The following is a 15,341-nucleotide window of genomic DNA, read 5'->3' on the forward strand; positions in this document are numbered from 1 at the left end:
GCAAATGGCAAGATCTCATTCCTTTTGATGGCTGCATAATATTCCATTGTATATATATATATACCACATCTTCTTTATCCATTCATCTGTCGATGGACATCTTGGCTCTTTCCACAGTTTGGCTATTGTGGACATTGCTGCTATAAACATCAGGGTGCACGTACCCTTTCGGATCCCTACTTTTGTATCTTTGGGGTAAATACCCAGTAGACCACTAACCTTCCTATGGAGGAAAAGGGGTCAACATTTAGGCTACCTACTATGTGCCAAGCACCTATTAGGTGCTTTATATCAGTCAACTCATTACTCCTTATAGTAGCTCAATGGCATGGGTTTTATTTCCACTTTATAGCTAAGAACAGAGAAGTTGCAGGTTGAAAAGCAACTGCTACATTTGGGGCCATATTACAGTCCTTTCTAAGTCCTTCTAACTAAGTCCCATCTAAGTTCAACAAAATTTTTTAAGTTGTTTACCAAATAGGTACCAAGGGGCAAAGAGCATAGGACTTGGAGTCATATAGGCCTGGGTTTGAATTCTGCCCCCCGCACCCCCAAGGCACTAGGTGTATGCCTTGGTGAGTCATGTCATTCCTCATCTGCACCACACTTATGATCACCACAGAGCAGGACTATTGTGTGCATTCTGTGGGAAACTGCCTGGCTCTTTGGCCCCAATCTGAATGTTTGGTCATTCTAGGCTTCCCGCCAAGGGTCATCTCAGATGGCCATGCTCACTCCCTCACTGGTGGAGGAAGCAGCTCTGGATGTGGTCCTGACTTTTTCCCCCATCTTCGCTTCCTTGAATTCCTTAGGTTGATCCCACACAAGCCCTGCCTGACTTCTGCCTGTGCACATGGTGTATGGCTGGAGATGTGGGTTCTAACCCCAGCAATACCAGGTTCTACTTGAGTGACCTGGAGTCACTCATTTGATTTCTCTTAAGATTCTATTTCTCTTCTATGAAATGGGGATGATTTTACAGACTCATAGTTGGTTAAACATCATGATGTTGAAATTAATTACATGCTGAACTGTGTTCTGCCCTCACCCTAGGGAATGACCTTGGTCCTTCTGAATGAATTATCTTGTGACCTTAGGAATCCCTGCCTGGGTTAAAGAGTCCCTCCAGCTCTGTTACAGAGGGACATCTGAGCCAGCTGGTCCCCCGTGGTCAAGGTTCAGATGCCTTGAATGAGCAAATGGGTAAGCAACCTTCCTCCCACAAATGTTGCTTTAGGAAGACTCATTTCTGCCTGGCTGAGACGTAGTTTCATATAGAGGTATCTCATTTAATGTTTTGAAACCCTGTATCAGGCACCACCTGCTGAGGTCTCAGAAGCAACAGGTGTCTGCCCTTTGTCCTTTCTGCTGTGCCCGCTGGTGCTCATAGGTCCAGCCTCTGCTTGGAACTTAGCTTTGCCAACCCCAAGACTCACAGTCAGACTTAGTTTCGTGTTCTTTTGAAGTTGTAACATGGTTTTGAAAAGATATTTCAGGAGAATTAGAAAGTTGTAAAAAATGTAGAAGTCCTGGTTCCCCGGGGACTTCAGAAGCACGCACGCACACACACACACACACACACTCCATCTTAAATAAATAATCACTCTATTAATTATAATTCACATAAAATGAAAATTCACCTTGTAAAACAATTCAGTGGTTTCTGGCATTTTCAGAGTTGTTGTGCAACCATCACTACTGTCTAATTTTAGAACATTTTCATCATCTCTCAAAGAAACCCCGTACCTGTTAGCAGTTGCTTCTCATACATCCTTGGTAACCACTAATTTACTTTCTGTCTCGGTGAGTCTGCTTATTCTGGACATTTCATATAAATGGAATCAGAGGATATGTGGCCTTTTGTGACTGGCTGCTTTCACTCAGCATCATGTTTTCAAGGTTTAGCCATGTTATAACATGAATCAGTACTTCACTCCTTTTTGGATGACTAGCATTCATCCCATCGTATGGATAGACCGTATGTTATCCGTTCATCACCTCAGTTGATGGGTGTTTGGGTTGTTTCTACTTTTTGGCTATTGTGAATATTGGTGCCATGAACATTTGTGTACAAGTTTTATATGGACACATCTTTTCCATTCTCTTGGGTATAGACCTTGGGCTGGAACTGCTGGCTCATATGGTAACTTTGTTTAACCTTTGCGGGACCTGCCAGACTATTTTCCTAATGAATGCACCACTTTACAAGCCCATCTCCAGATACTCTGTTTTGGACTTTGTTGGTTGAAATGGGTTTGCAGGTGCTGACAATTTATTTGAGCTTCAAGCACCATTTGGTCCAAAGTCTCAGAGGAACACACAGATTGAATTACAGGATTGAATTCAGCACGGCCAGAAAAGACCTGCTATGGTCTATGATGTTGCACCTTAAATATCCTGTAATAAAATTCAAAACAGAGTGCAGTCTTGGATTTGAGTTCTTGAGGAAGAGCGGTGATCTAGCACAGGAAGAACAGTTTAGGGTGGTGCCCATCTTGCTTTGTGTTCCTTTTGGCGAGAGGCTGAGACAAAGATTTGAGGGCAAGTCATCTCCTTGGGAGGTGAGCCCAGGAAACGCTTGGTAAAGAACGAAGGCAGTGAGACAGGGAAGGGAAGGAAGTCACTAAGGGCTGTGTCCTCAAGCAGGTTACCACTGTGAGCCGCTAGAGCTCATTTCAGTTGGGGGACTCTGGGATCCAGTGTAGAAAACACCCTGGAGTTATCCCAGTAGAGAAACAGAAAAGATGGAGCATTTATCCACCAATCCCTGGTCTGCCAATTGGTTGAGGGCTGCTTCTGGGGATATGAACTCCTTGGGACTTCTGGTTTGCCCTGCTCACTGGCCTTGCCTGTACCTGTAGCCATAGGAAGGGAGTGGCTGGGCTTGCCCTAAGCAGCCTTTGGTGTGTGGAGGTCCACGGTCAGGGAACTGCCAGGGTCAGCCATGGGGCCAATCCAAATTGGTAGCTGAGTAACTCACCAGTGGCCATCTCTAACTACATTAAAATGGTTCAATCAATGTGATGGAAGGCTGTCTCTGTTGACTTAAAGGAATCAAAAGGAGGAGAAATAAAATCTTTTCCTAAACCCTTCCCCGAGGTAGGAAGCACAAAGCTTCCAGAACATGGGAAATAGCTGATTTATATTCTTTTTTTTTTTTTTTTTTTTAATTGAAGTCAGAGGCTGTTCTTTACGAAAGAAAAGAATGGGGCAATTGAAAGGCTCTTGCTGATGTAATCAGAGCTGAGAGGCAGGAATAGAAATGGAAATCAGAATCCGTCTTGAGACAATTTAGTGGGATAATCAAGGGCTAGGAATTGTGCCAGTCCCCCACAGATCAAAACCGCTGGGTTCCACAGAGCCCTGAGTACATGTTTATCTTCAGACTCAGTGGAAGAAGGGGCCAGCTTTCACATCTATTAGAGACCTGAGTCCCCTGGGGCACATGATAAAAATGGAGGCCTGGGGTCCTGCCACAGAATCGCCAAAAGCAGATTTGGGGACCTCTGAGAGGAGACAATCAGACTTGTAGATAAACAAGACATTTTTGGAAACTGACAGGAAAATGGACAATCTACTGTGCTTCTTTAGCCTTCCCCACTGAGGTTTCACTGGCCCATGCTTTGTAGCTAGCCCCCAGCCTGTAAGCAGAAGGAGTTGGGGTCCCTGGAAAGAGAAAGAAGAGACAAAGCTTTCAAGAAATTAAAAAAAAAGTCATTGTAGCTCCCAGCCCATCTTGTCATCTATGCCTGATGGGCACAACTTGCCCAAAGCACATTTCTTGCAGAAATTCCTGGGATATATTGAAATCGCAGAGGAATAGACCCCAGTAGATAATGATCTTAGGGGAACAAAAGAATGTTTAAGAGCAAACAGCCACAATCAGGCCAGGAGAGAGCCTAATCATATCCCAGCAATAAGTCAGTGGTAGAACTCCCTGTGCTTGCTCGAAAGTCAAGACTGACCTACTGCACATTCTCTAGTTATCTTTGCAGGATCTAAGCCCCTTTGAGCATTCCGATACCGACCAGCTAAAGCCAGAGAATTGATGATACTGACCTGGACTCTGTCCCCTTTAGATGACTTTTGCCCCAGTTCCATGCTGAATTCCCCACTGGGTGAGCCCCTTCATGAATATGGACACACCCCACCGTAAAACTCCAGTTTTGTTGTTCAAGGAGACACAGCTTTGGGAAATATCCCTGGTGTTCTCCTTTACTGGTTGCAAGTAAAACCCTTCCTTTTCCCGATCTTTGGCTTGGTCATTGTCTTTTGGCTTGATACGCACCAAAAGGCGAACTGGGTTTTAAGGAACAAACCTTTAGCTACTCCCTTGACTGAGATGTCAGGCAGGAATGTCTGTGGGGTTGGATTGTCATCACTGGGAACTGGGAATCTCAGATCACGTGGTCCTCTCTCTATAAAGCATGGCCTCAGATGAGCAAACAATCAGACCAAGTCTAAACAGTTGAAAGGAGTAGGAGAGGAGTTGCCTTAACCTGAGTCTCTCTAAAAACACAAAAGGCCATGAAAACTTCTCCTCACTCCCTACCAGACTGTTCTTGGTTAGGGTTATGGGCTGAATGGACTTACTGAAATTCATGTTGAAGTCCTGCCCCCCAGTACCTCAGAATGTGACCTTATTTGGGATAGGGTCTTGAGAGAAGTAATCTGATTCAAAAAGAAAAGCAAGCTCCAAATGGAGTCATTGGCCCCCCCCCAGGACAGAAAACCGAGACTTAATCACAATTTCAGCCAATCCTAGCAATGTGACCTTTTAGCTGTCAATCTGAAATTTCCTGATGGGCACCAGTGAGGTCATCTGTAAGACAAAAGCCCTGGTTCCCTTCTCCAAGGAAAGATGGTGTCCTGGCCTGGAACACTTCTCTTCTTTTGCTAATAACCTCCTTGCCCCACTCTCCTTCCTTGAAAAACCTTCCATTTTGTACAACCTGGAGCATCTCTTTGCTTGCTAGGTGGGATGTTGCCTGGTTCTTGAGGCACTTAATAAAGCCAATTAGATCTTCAAATGGAGTTGTTTGAATTTTGTTTTTTAACACAGTTAAAAGGAGATCGTTAGGATGGGTCTTAATCCAGTATGCCCAATGTCCCTATCAAAAGGGGACATTTGGAGACAGGTCATGTGAACTTAGGACGGCCATCCACAGGCCCGGGAGAGTGATCTGGAACAGGTGCGTTCCTCACAGCCTCAGAAGACACCACGCCAGCCTGATTTCCGGCGTCCAGGCTCCAGAGCTGAGACAGTGAATTTCTGTGGTTTGAACTACCTGGTCTGTGGTACTTTTTCACAGCAGACCCAGCAGTGAATATAGTCAGCTTTCTCTCTGCTGGGACCCTACCTCCCCAACTTCTTTCAGTCCATCCTCTCTACCTTCACAGCCTTCCCTGTAACCCAAACCTCCCCCATCTCCCTGGCTGCCTGCAGTAGCCCCTACCTTGCCTCTCTGCTTTCACTCTGAGCCCCCTGCCCAGCTGCCGGCGTCATGTTTTATAAACAAACATCTGATCGTGCTCCAAATTCTCCTGTGGCTCCCTATGGCCCTCAGGGTAGACTCAGATCCCTAGTCACAAGGCCCTCTGTAGTAGCTGAGGCTTGCCATCCTTCAGCTGTATTGTGTGCTCCTTCTCCCCCTCACGCTGGTCTTTCTTCGGTTGTGAATTAGCCTTTGTTGTATCTCTGCAATCCCTGCGGAGGATGCTCCTCCTCACCCTCACCCTTCTAGCTGATTCCCCTTTGTTGATGAGGCCTCAGTTAATGTGGTTCCTAAGGGGGTCACCACGTTAGACTTTTTTTTTTCTTTTTGAGCGAGAGAACGCGCAGGCACGTGCGTGCACACACGTGCACACGTGTGAGCAGGGAGGGGCAGGGGGAGGGGCCGAGGGAGTGAGAGAATCTCAAGCAGGCTCCGTGCTCAGCCTGAGGCCCTGCTGGATCCCAGGACCCCGAGATCATGACCTGGGCCGAAACCAAGAGTTGGTTGCTTAACCGACTGAGCCACCCAGGTGCCCCGCCAGGTTAGATTTTTGTCAATATGCTTTCTTAACTTCCTGAACTCTCCCCTGTAGCAGCTACACACTTGTAATTAGTAATTTGTGTAAAGACTTACTTGGTGACTTACCTAGAATGCAAATTCCACGGGGGCAGGGGTTTTTGTTCTGTTCACTTCTGAATCCCCAACACCTGAACGGTGCCTGGTACATAGTGGGTGTTCTATCGCTATTTGGTGACTGAACGAATGAATAGACTGGAATCGCCTGAAGGGCCTGGACCGGGTCTGTCTTGTTCATTCCCGTTTCTCCAGCACCTAGAGCGGTGCCTGGCATAGAATAAACCCTGTGAGTGTGTGTGTGGTGGGGTGGGGAGGTGAAGCGGGGGAGAGGGAAGGGGAGGAGGATGTCAGGCACAGCTTGGCCTGGGTTGGGAGCCCAGGGAGCTCCCGGTTCCCTGGGGACACCCTGCTAACAGACCCATGTGACGCAGTCTGCCGTCACTGTGATGGGCTCACCCAGGGGGCTGCTGGAGTCAAGTCCAAGAGAGGAGGATGCCTGGTGGGATGGAAGAGAGGCCAATGTTGAAATGGATGGTGGGCAGAGCTTAGGGGCAAAGCTGGAGCCAGAGAGAGGGCTGTGACCTGTGTTGTGTTGGGGTTCCCCTGGTGTCCCCAAACTGGGCTTTTCCCACGAGCTAGAAGATCATATGTGGGTGAGGTTTCCCCTTGAGAAAACAAATTCCTTCTCTTCCAAGGCGTCCAGCTCTTCTAGTTTCTGGAAAGCTAGAATGTATTCCAGAGGTTCTCGAGCAGGCAGTCCCCATTATTTAGAGAGCCCCCCACTCCTCGGGGCCTCTCCCTGCGGCCTAGCCTTGCTTAAGGAATCCTTCCCCTGCCTTTTCTCCGTGGGGTTGCTCCCTGCGTTCCAGGGCAATTCGGCACCTTGTCAGGCTGCTTGCGTTTGCATCACAAAACAGTCAAGTATGTTTTCAAGGGAGAGGAGGGGGAAACATCCACGGGCATGGAGCTGGAGCCGAGAAGCAGCTCGGATGACTGTACAGTGAGGGACCACTGCGTCTCAGGGCCCCGCGGTTGTGGTTCCTCCAACAAAGATTCCTTGGGTGTCGTGGAATATCTGCCCACTTCTAGGGACATCTTCAGCACCGTCTCTCAATAGGGCTTGATCCAGGTATCTTTGATTGAATTAGTAACTCTGGTAGCACAGCGTAAATAGGATACAACAGGAGTGACAGTGTAAATGAGAAAATGGATAATTTATTGGGATTGCCCTGGGCTTTGTTGATGCTGCTACAGTGGGGTCAGAAAGTGCAATCTGCTTTGGCTTTCGGTGATTTCTTCCTGTCCACCCCCTTTCCAAGGAGGTGTCTTCTTGCCTCCAGGGGAGTGAACTGGACTCTATCTCAGGGAAGTCTGCAAGGAAGTGACAAATGCCTCCCTCACCTTTGCTCCCAGGCTCCATCAGCTCTTTGGGGCAAGCTCGCAGTGACCCCAACCTCTCTGGGCTTTAGTGTCTTCATCTGTAAAATGGGGACAGTAGTACCTACTCTCATGGGCCTATTGTGAGGATTTAATGAGCTAACACTTAATCCTTACATTCAGGTACATATTTATATACCTAAATGTATTTCAAGGAATTGGCTCACGTGATTGCAGGGGCTGGCGTGTCTGAGACCTGGGTTGCAGGCCAGCAGGCTGGGGACTCAGGCGGGAGCTCATGCCACAGTCTTTAGGCAGAATGTCTTTTTCCCCAGAGAAACCTCAGTTTTGCTCTGAAGGCCTTTCAGTTGATTAGATGAGGCCCACTCACATCAGGACAATCTCCTTCACTGAAAGTCACCTGGTTGTAGGTGTTAACCACATCTACAAAACACCTCCACAGCAACATCTAGATTAGTGATAGACTGAATAAACTGGGTACTCTGGCCAAGCCAAGTTGACATATAAAGCTAGCTGTCAAGCATGACATCCCTAATCCAGCTCACTTGTCCCCATGCATGCAGATTCACTGACCGGCTGGGTCTGACCTCTGGGAACCTTCCTGCTCACACCTCTGTTTCTCCTCTCCATTCCTGACCTCCCTATATGGCTCTCCTCTTTCTTAGTTCTTTCGTGGGTAGGGAATTTGGAGGGGGGATGTCTTTGGGGTTCTGGAGGTGGCAGAGGGGAAGAAGATGGAAGAAAAGGTCTGGTTGCATGATGGCAGCTTGCTTCTCCTTTCTTCCTATGGACCCTGGTTATTAAAGAGAAGGAGAAGCCAGACATTACCCACTGCCCAGTACATCTTTTGCCAGTCCTCACATGGCTTCCCTAAACTCATTAAGCTGAAAGTGTGTCCGTCTCCTTCGCAGTGTTGAATTACATTAAGCAGCCCCCTTTCCTTGCCCCTAGCTCTACCCAATTTATTTCCCTTGATCACGGTAGACGGGGGAAAGAGGGGCTGCCCTATCCTCATGGCTGGTGACTGTCACCCAGCCAGAGTTTGGTTGGAAGATGAGGTAGTGACATGCATTTCTCAATCAATTAGAAAGTGTGTCTCCCTCCTCCCTCCCCCAAAGGCTTATGACTCTTTAGCAGCAAACTCCTTATTACATGCAGCTTGTCACAGTCTCCCCGGTTATAAAATTTTATTTTAAAACAGTGTATGCTACATAATATTTACAGATGAAATTATGTACTGTTTGGGATTTGCTTCAAAATAATGCAGGAGGGGGAGGTGGGTGGGATACAGTGGAAACCAGATCAGCCATAAATCGATAATTGTTGAATCTGGGTGGTAGGCACATGGGGTTTCATTATATTTTCTGTGTACTGTTAAATATGTTTACAATTTCCCATAGTGAAAAAATTAAAGAGGAAAAGATTTTAAAAAGCCCACATTACTGTATGAAATCCTTAAGTATGTTTTCAAATAGTGTTCCTTAAGAATATACTCAAGGTTCCACAGATGTTTGATTAAAATTTCATTTTCTAATATAATCTTAACTCTTTAATTCTTGAAACAGCAGGATGTGGGAATCTCGAGCCAGGGTTGACACTCTGTGAAGCACCGTTTGGCTTCACAGGCCATGTAGACTTCTGTGGGAGTGCAAAAACAGCCATAGGCATTATGCAAGTAAATGTGCGTGGATGTGTTCCAATAAAACTATTTGTGAACATCGAAATTTGAATTTTAGATAATTTTCACCTGTTACTAGTCTTCTTTTGACTTAAAAACATCATTAAAAAATATAAAAAGTGGTGGGACACCTGCGTGGCTCAGTTGGTTGAGTGTCCAACTCAGTCTTGGCGCAGGTCTTGATCTCAGGGTCGTGAGTTCAAGCCCTGTGTTGGGCTCCACACTGGGTGTGGAGCCTACTTATAAATAGATAGATAGATGGAGAGATAGATAGATGGATGGATAGATAGATGCATGCATGCATTCTAAGCCTGTGGGCTTAACAAAAACAAATGGTAGGCTGGATTCTGCTTGTGTGCCATAGTTTGCAGGCCATGAAATAGATGACAGTTTAACACACTAGAAATGACCAACAGGTAATTTGGCCTTCCAGGGTCGGTTTGTTTTCTTGAACAACCAGGGGAATAAAACTTCTGTCATCCCTGGGTATGCTAAAAAACAAAAGAAAACAAAACGCCCAAGGCAGCTACAACATATGTTGATTGAAACAGAATCAAATAATTAAGATATGACAAAAGGATAGAAGTAAAAATCCCTTTCCTTATTGCCCAGCCCTGGCACACTACCTAGAGGTAACAGCTGGGGTCCCTGTCCTTGGTGATCCCAAGGCACACCTTCCTATCCTTATTCCTCCCCCGAAGGCCAGACATACATCAGTGCTGCTTTGAGGATCAAGCAAGAGACAAAGATAAGCTGACCACTTTCCCAAACATAAAGACTTACACACTTTACATTTTGAGGATCAGACCCCCCCCACTGGCAGGTGAACTCTTGCCCTTAAGTAAGAAGGGAATGGTTGTATGTCTGAACTGAACTGAACTGACAGGTGTCAATGTTGCTTTAAAAAATATGTGATTCATGATACCTGTGAGCAGGAGCCCAATAGTGAAACTTGGGCAAACCTTTCTTCCTGCCTCAACTTCCCCAGTCACTCTGGCTCTATTTGGGTCCCCTCTCCAGCTGCTGGGAGCTAAGTTATCTGGTCGATCTGTGGGTCTGATGTCTCCTACATTTTGTTTTGTTTTGTTCCCTCTCTACTTTTTGTTTTGATTTTCTGAGAGTGGACATTAATTTGGCTCTCAGCTTCCTATTTTTTTCCTTAGGGAATCAAACCAGGTTATTTTTGTTCATGAGATGGTGAAATACATTGAATGTAGCGAAGGGAAAAAAGCGTGAAAGAGAGAGAATGCCTGCTGCTTCTGCTGGGATCCTCGCTGGCTGTTCCGGAGTGTTCCGTGGAAAGCACTTAGATATTCAGAACAAAGGGTAAGTGGTGTGTGTGCTGCATTTTTCTTTTAGCACCAGGAGGGAGGAACCTCGGGGACTAGCTGGTCCAGACCCATCCCTTTATAGATGGGGAAGCCAAGGCTTGAAGGGGTAAAAGGCAGGAAATAGGGGAGGGGTGCATGAATGGGGGAGAGATACAGTTTGGGGAGAATGAACAGGTGAGGAGCCTGAGAAAGGCAGGAGCAGGTGCTGCAGGGCATGTGCTGGATGAGAGATGAGGGGGATAGGGCCAGGCCAAAATGGTCCTTGAATGCCCAGCTTAAGATGTGGCCTCCTCTTGGGGATTAAAGGCTACTGGAAGGTTTAGGTAAAGGGTGTTGGGTTCTATTATGCTTCAGAAAGATCTTTCTGTGGAGGAGGGATGCACAACCAGAGACTGGAGGCTGGGGGTCCTAGAGGAGGACAGGAAGGCTGAGCAGCAGATGTGGACCATTGGCGGTGGGGGAAGGGGTGAGAGGACATGGTGGCTTGGAGAAAGGCAGAGCCAAGGCAGGGGGCTTCTGTCTGGATGGGGAGATGAGAACGTCTGAATGGTGGCATGAAGAAATCTGTGGAGGGGGAGAGACTGAAGATAGGAGAGGGCTGCCCTGGCGGGATGAGACCATGGGGGTGGTGACCCAGGGCTAGGGGAGGAGAGAGAGAGGACTGAGGTGGCAGGTGCTGGCCTTGACAGCTGGGGACCCAGCTTACAAAGGCTGGCCTGTGACACCCCTGTTCGTGGTTGAGGTTCTGGTGTCGGATGCCCCTGACCATGGAGGCACTGGCCGCTGGGAGGATAAGCCAGGTGGATGAGCTCTGGACCCTGGGGATTCCACTCTGTTTCCCCCCCACCCCGCTCTTGGAAGGAGGTAGAATCAAACTTGTGCTGGTTACTGTTCAGTGCTGGTGGATGTGAGAAAGTGGAAAACCTAATGACCAACGTGAAAAAAAACAAAACAAAACACGCTCGCTGGATGTCTGGAAGCATCCTCTCAGCATCCCTGCATTTAATCTTATGTCTTTGGCCAGGTTCCCTACATGACATGATGTGCCATATTTATTTCAGAGCCTTTCCAATTTCTGACAATTAGTTTCTTGGCCATTAAGCTTGGCTGGAGCAGGAATACTTTAATGTGCTAATATATCTCGTTGGTTACATAAGTTCCCTCATAAGTAAGCTCTGTGATCTCCAAAAATGTCAGTGTGAAAGCTTAAACGGACTCATCAGTTTCTCAGCCTGTCTTCCTGGAAGGTCAGCCTTGAGGCAAATTGTAGCTTTGTCACCACTGATCTCACGGCCCTTCCACCACGTTTGCCTCATTTTTGAGCATGAGGACCTTAGAATCATGGAGTTACAGTATTCGAATCAATTTGACAAGGAAGTGGGGGCAGCAGAGGGAGGGCCTTCCTGGTGGAGAGGGAGCCCAGATGGACACGTGGAGGGTGACAAGAGCCTGGCCCTTCAGAGAGCTGAAGCCTGCAGCCAAGGGGCTGAGACACAGCTGGGCTGGGGGTGGATGAGTCCCAGTCACGGGAGGATTTTACACAAGGAGAGGCATGGTCAGGCTGCCCCCAAGAGAGCTATTTCAGCTGCATGGCAGAGGGTGCAGGGAGGGAGGGGAGGTAGGCAGCAGTCCCGTTGAGCATGGCCAGCTCCCACACCCCAATCAGAGCCAGTTAAGATCAGCTTCATAATTTTGGAGCCCACTCCAAAGTGAAAAAGAGAAGCCTCTTATTCAAAATTTAAGTACAATGGAATATTATTCAGCCATATAAAGGAATGGAATGCTGATGTGTGCCCCAACACGGATGGACCTCAAAAACATTCCCCTAACTAGAAAAAGCCAGACACAAAAGGTCACACATTGCATGATTTCACTCCTGTGAAACATCCAGAAGAGGTAAATCCATAGAGACAGAAAGTAGATCAGTGCTTGCGTGGGGCTGGGGGCTGTGGGGAATGAGGAGTGCTTCAATGGGAATGGGGTTTGCATTTGGATGATGAAATGGTTTTGGAGCTAGATAGAGGTGGTGGGCACACAAGATCATGAATGCACTCTATTATGCCACTGAATGGTATACTGTAAAATGGTTAATTTTATGTTCTGTGAATTCTACCTCAATAGAAAATATATATTCACTGAGGCTGGGGATTAGGATGTAGACATCATTTGGGGGACGGGGAGGGGAGAGCATTATGCTGCCTGCCCCACGCTTCTCGAGTGATGTCGTATTTCTGACCCAGTAGACCTAGAGCCAGATTCTTCCAAAAGGCTTAATTTCTTGATAGGGCTCAGAAGTTCTTTTACACTTTTTAGATAAACTGTCCTGCTATCGTGTGTGTGTATGTGTGTGCATGTGTGTATGTGTGTGCATGTGTGTATGTGCATGTGTATGAACATCTGTTGATTACAGTAATAGCTACTATGAATATATAATAGGTAGCTTGGACATTTTGGGTGGATGTCATGAATTCCATGCCAGAATTATGTGTCATTAGCTACTCTAAATTCACCTAGTGTGGAAAGAGAGAGGCTGGTGTTATAGAAGCCTGAAGGACCACAGGGGCAGGGTGCGAGCTCAATTATGTAGTCTAAGTCTCTTATTTGATACATCACAGGAGTTGAGAATTGCAGGAAAACTTCTCTAAGTGCCCTGATGATCTTCCAGCCCAAATGGAATACTTTGAGTGAGGGGAGGTCGCTACCTGTGCTCACAGATTACTCCAAGACTCCAGTGCCTACAATATTTTTATTTTCCTGCACCTGAAAGATGCCTCTCTCTGCTTTATACCCACAGGTCCAGTGTTTCCTCTGGGGCACACTGGTTACTCTTCTGCAGGGAGGTGATGACAGAGATCCTGTCCCTTCCTCTTAAAGCTAAATATCCCCTGTTATCTTGCAAGCTTCTTCATAGCCTGTCCATCCTTCCTGGGCACACTGCCAAGGAAATGTATTCACATCCATGTTAAGACCTGGTGACCCCCATCCCAAATCCCCCTCCTCTTCTCCTCTACCCAGTCTCCTTCTCGGGGTGCCTCCCCTCCTTCTCTAGGCCATTTTATACAGAGGCCTTTCTTCTGATTCTTTACTCCACAGTGGGGCTTGTTGGTCTCCTAGGAAAACGAAACCCAGCCCTATATGAGGAACACTGACCTTGCTGACTCTGAAAGGGAATGGGTCAGTTATGGGCTGAATTATACCCCCTGCACCCAATTTATATGCTGAGTTCTAAACCCAGGACCTCAGAATGTGACTATATTTGGAGATAGGACCTTTAGAGTGGTAATTAAGGTAAAAATGAGGTCATAGGGGTGGGCCTTAATCCCCTAGGACTGGTCCTTATGAGATTAGGACACAGATATGCACACACACGGAGGAAGGGAGAAGGAGGCTGTCTGAAAGCAAAGGAGAGAGGCCTCAGCAGAAATCAACCCTACTGACACCTTGATCTTGGACTCCTAGTCTCCAAAATGGGAGGAAATCAATTTCTGTTGTTTGGGCCACCCAGTCTCTGGCGGCCCTTACATTAGTCATCAGAGCCCCCCCAGCTGGCCTCTCCTCCTTCTCAGAGGGGTCACTCTCTGCACCGCCCCCACCTCCTACCTGCCCAGCAAAGAGAAGGTGACTTCTGACTGAGGCAGAAAAAGCCCAAAACCCAGAGACAAAAGCATGGTTTAAATTCCCAGCAGGCTGCCTGCCCACTGGATAAGTCATGGCAAAGCTTTGTCAGCATCCTTTGCTTCTCTAGGAACTTGAATCCTAATTTTAGTGTCTTGTTTATAGATTCTCTCAACCCCCTCTGGACTGTGGGGTTATTGTCCCCAGGTGCCCAGAGTAGCAGCTCTGACTTAACTGCTAGTTTCTGATGGAAATTGGATTTGATAAGGCTACCAGCAGGGGCCTTGTGGGAAACAACATGGGTTTGGTCATACTCTAGCAATGCTTCCGGGTGCTTGCGGTTCAGGGGTGAGATGATGTCTCCCAGACATCACTCCCCATCAGCACTGGACAGCGGCCCAAGGGCCTGGGTGGGGCCTGCCATCCAGAATGCTGCTAGGAGGCGGGAGGGTGGGGTGGGTTTCAAGCACCAGCAGCTTGGAGTTCCCACCCAAGCAGAGTCATCGCCACATAGGGTCTCGCGTGTGCCCTCCTGGGGATCATTGCTTTGCGGTGAGGTGCTCTGAGCTCATTATCAGCTGGATGCCTGAGCTACATTAAGAGCAGAACAAAGTTCATCTCTGTGGCTTCACTCTAGCTGGTGTCTCAAGCCAGGCATTGATTATAGAAGTTGGGAAAGGCCAGTGCAGAAAGCAAACACGGCCCTCTGATTGGCTGAGTGAGGTCACTGGGAGCAAACAAGACGGAAGGATGGGAGGTGGGGGTCTGGAAACGAGCGTCCCAGGTCGAACCCTTATTACTGACAGCCAGCTTCCTTCCATGTTCACTGCTGTAGGGCAAAACTAATTGTCTTGGTTACGGAGTCTGTTTTCTTCCAGGACCAAAGGGCAGATGTATTAATGTCTGTTTGTGTCAAATGCAGGGGATAGGAAGGAGAATGAGGGATTCAAATAGAGGGTCAAATATTGACCTGGCTGGGGCTGGGTGATAACTGGATGTCTCCATCACTCACCCCTCAGGCTGAATGAAGCACAGCTCCGAGCCCACTTTGGACAGCACTGAGTATTAATGAGCAGGGTTCTGAGATTCAGACCCCAGCTACTGCTCCTTAACTGGATGAGTTTTGCGGCTACTGCCATCGTCATCCCTGGGGCACATTCTGTGGTAGAAGGTCGAAAATTAAGGCACAGTGCGTTGTGCTGTCTTTACATCTGGTGAATCTGGGAGGCTTTGCCTGGCCTGATGGCA

The 15,341-nt window shown here is 47.5% G+C and overlaps 1 long non-coding RNA gene across 1 annotated transcript in view; it reads left to right on the forward strand.

The window, feature by feature from the left end:
• Nucleotides 1-15,341, forward strand: part of LOC145723794 (uncharacterized) — a 67,945-nt gene that overhangs the window by 41,363 nt on the left and 11,241 nt on the right. Inside the window, exon 3 of the long non-coding RNA XR_014149078.1 lies at nucleotides 10,311-10,473. This is a non-coding gene — a long non-coding RNA (uncharacterized LOC145723794). The remainder of the gene's footprint in view (nucleotides 1-10,310; nucleotides 10,474-15,341) is intronic.

This window comes from Leptonychotes weddellii, chromosome 10 (assembly GCF_054177405.1).
Source record: "Leptonychotes weddellii isolate Sample4059 chromosome 10, ASM5417740v2, whole genome shotgun sequence".
In the NCBI taxonomy this organism is placed as follows: Eukaryota; Metazoa; Chordata; class Mammalia; order Carnivora; family Phocidae; genus Leptonychotes; species Leptonychotes weddellii.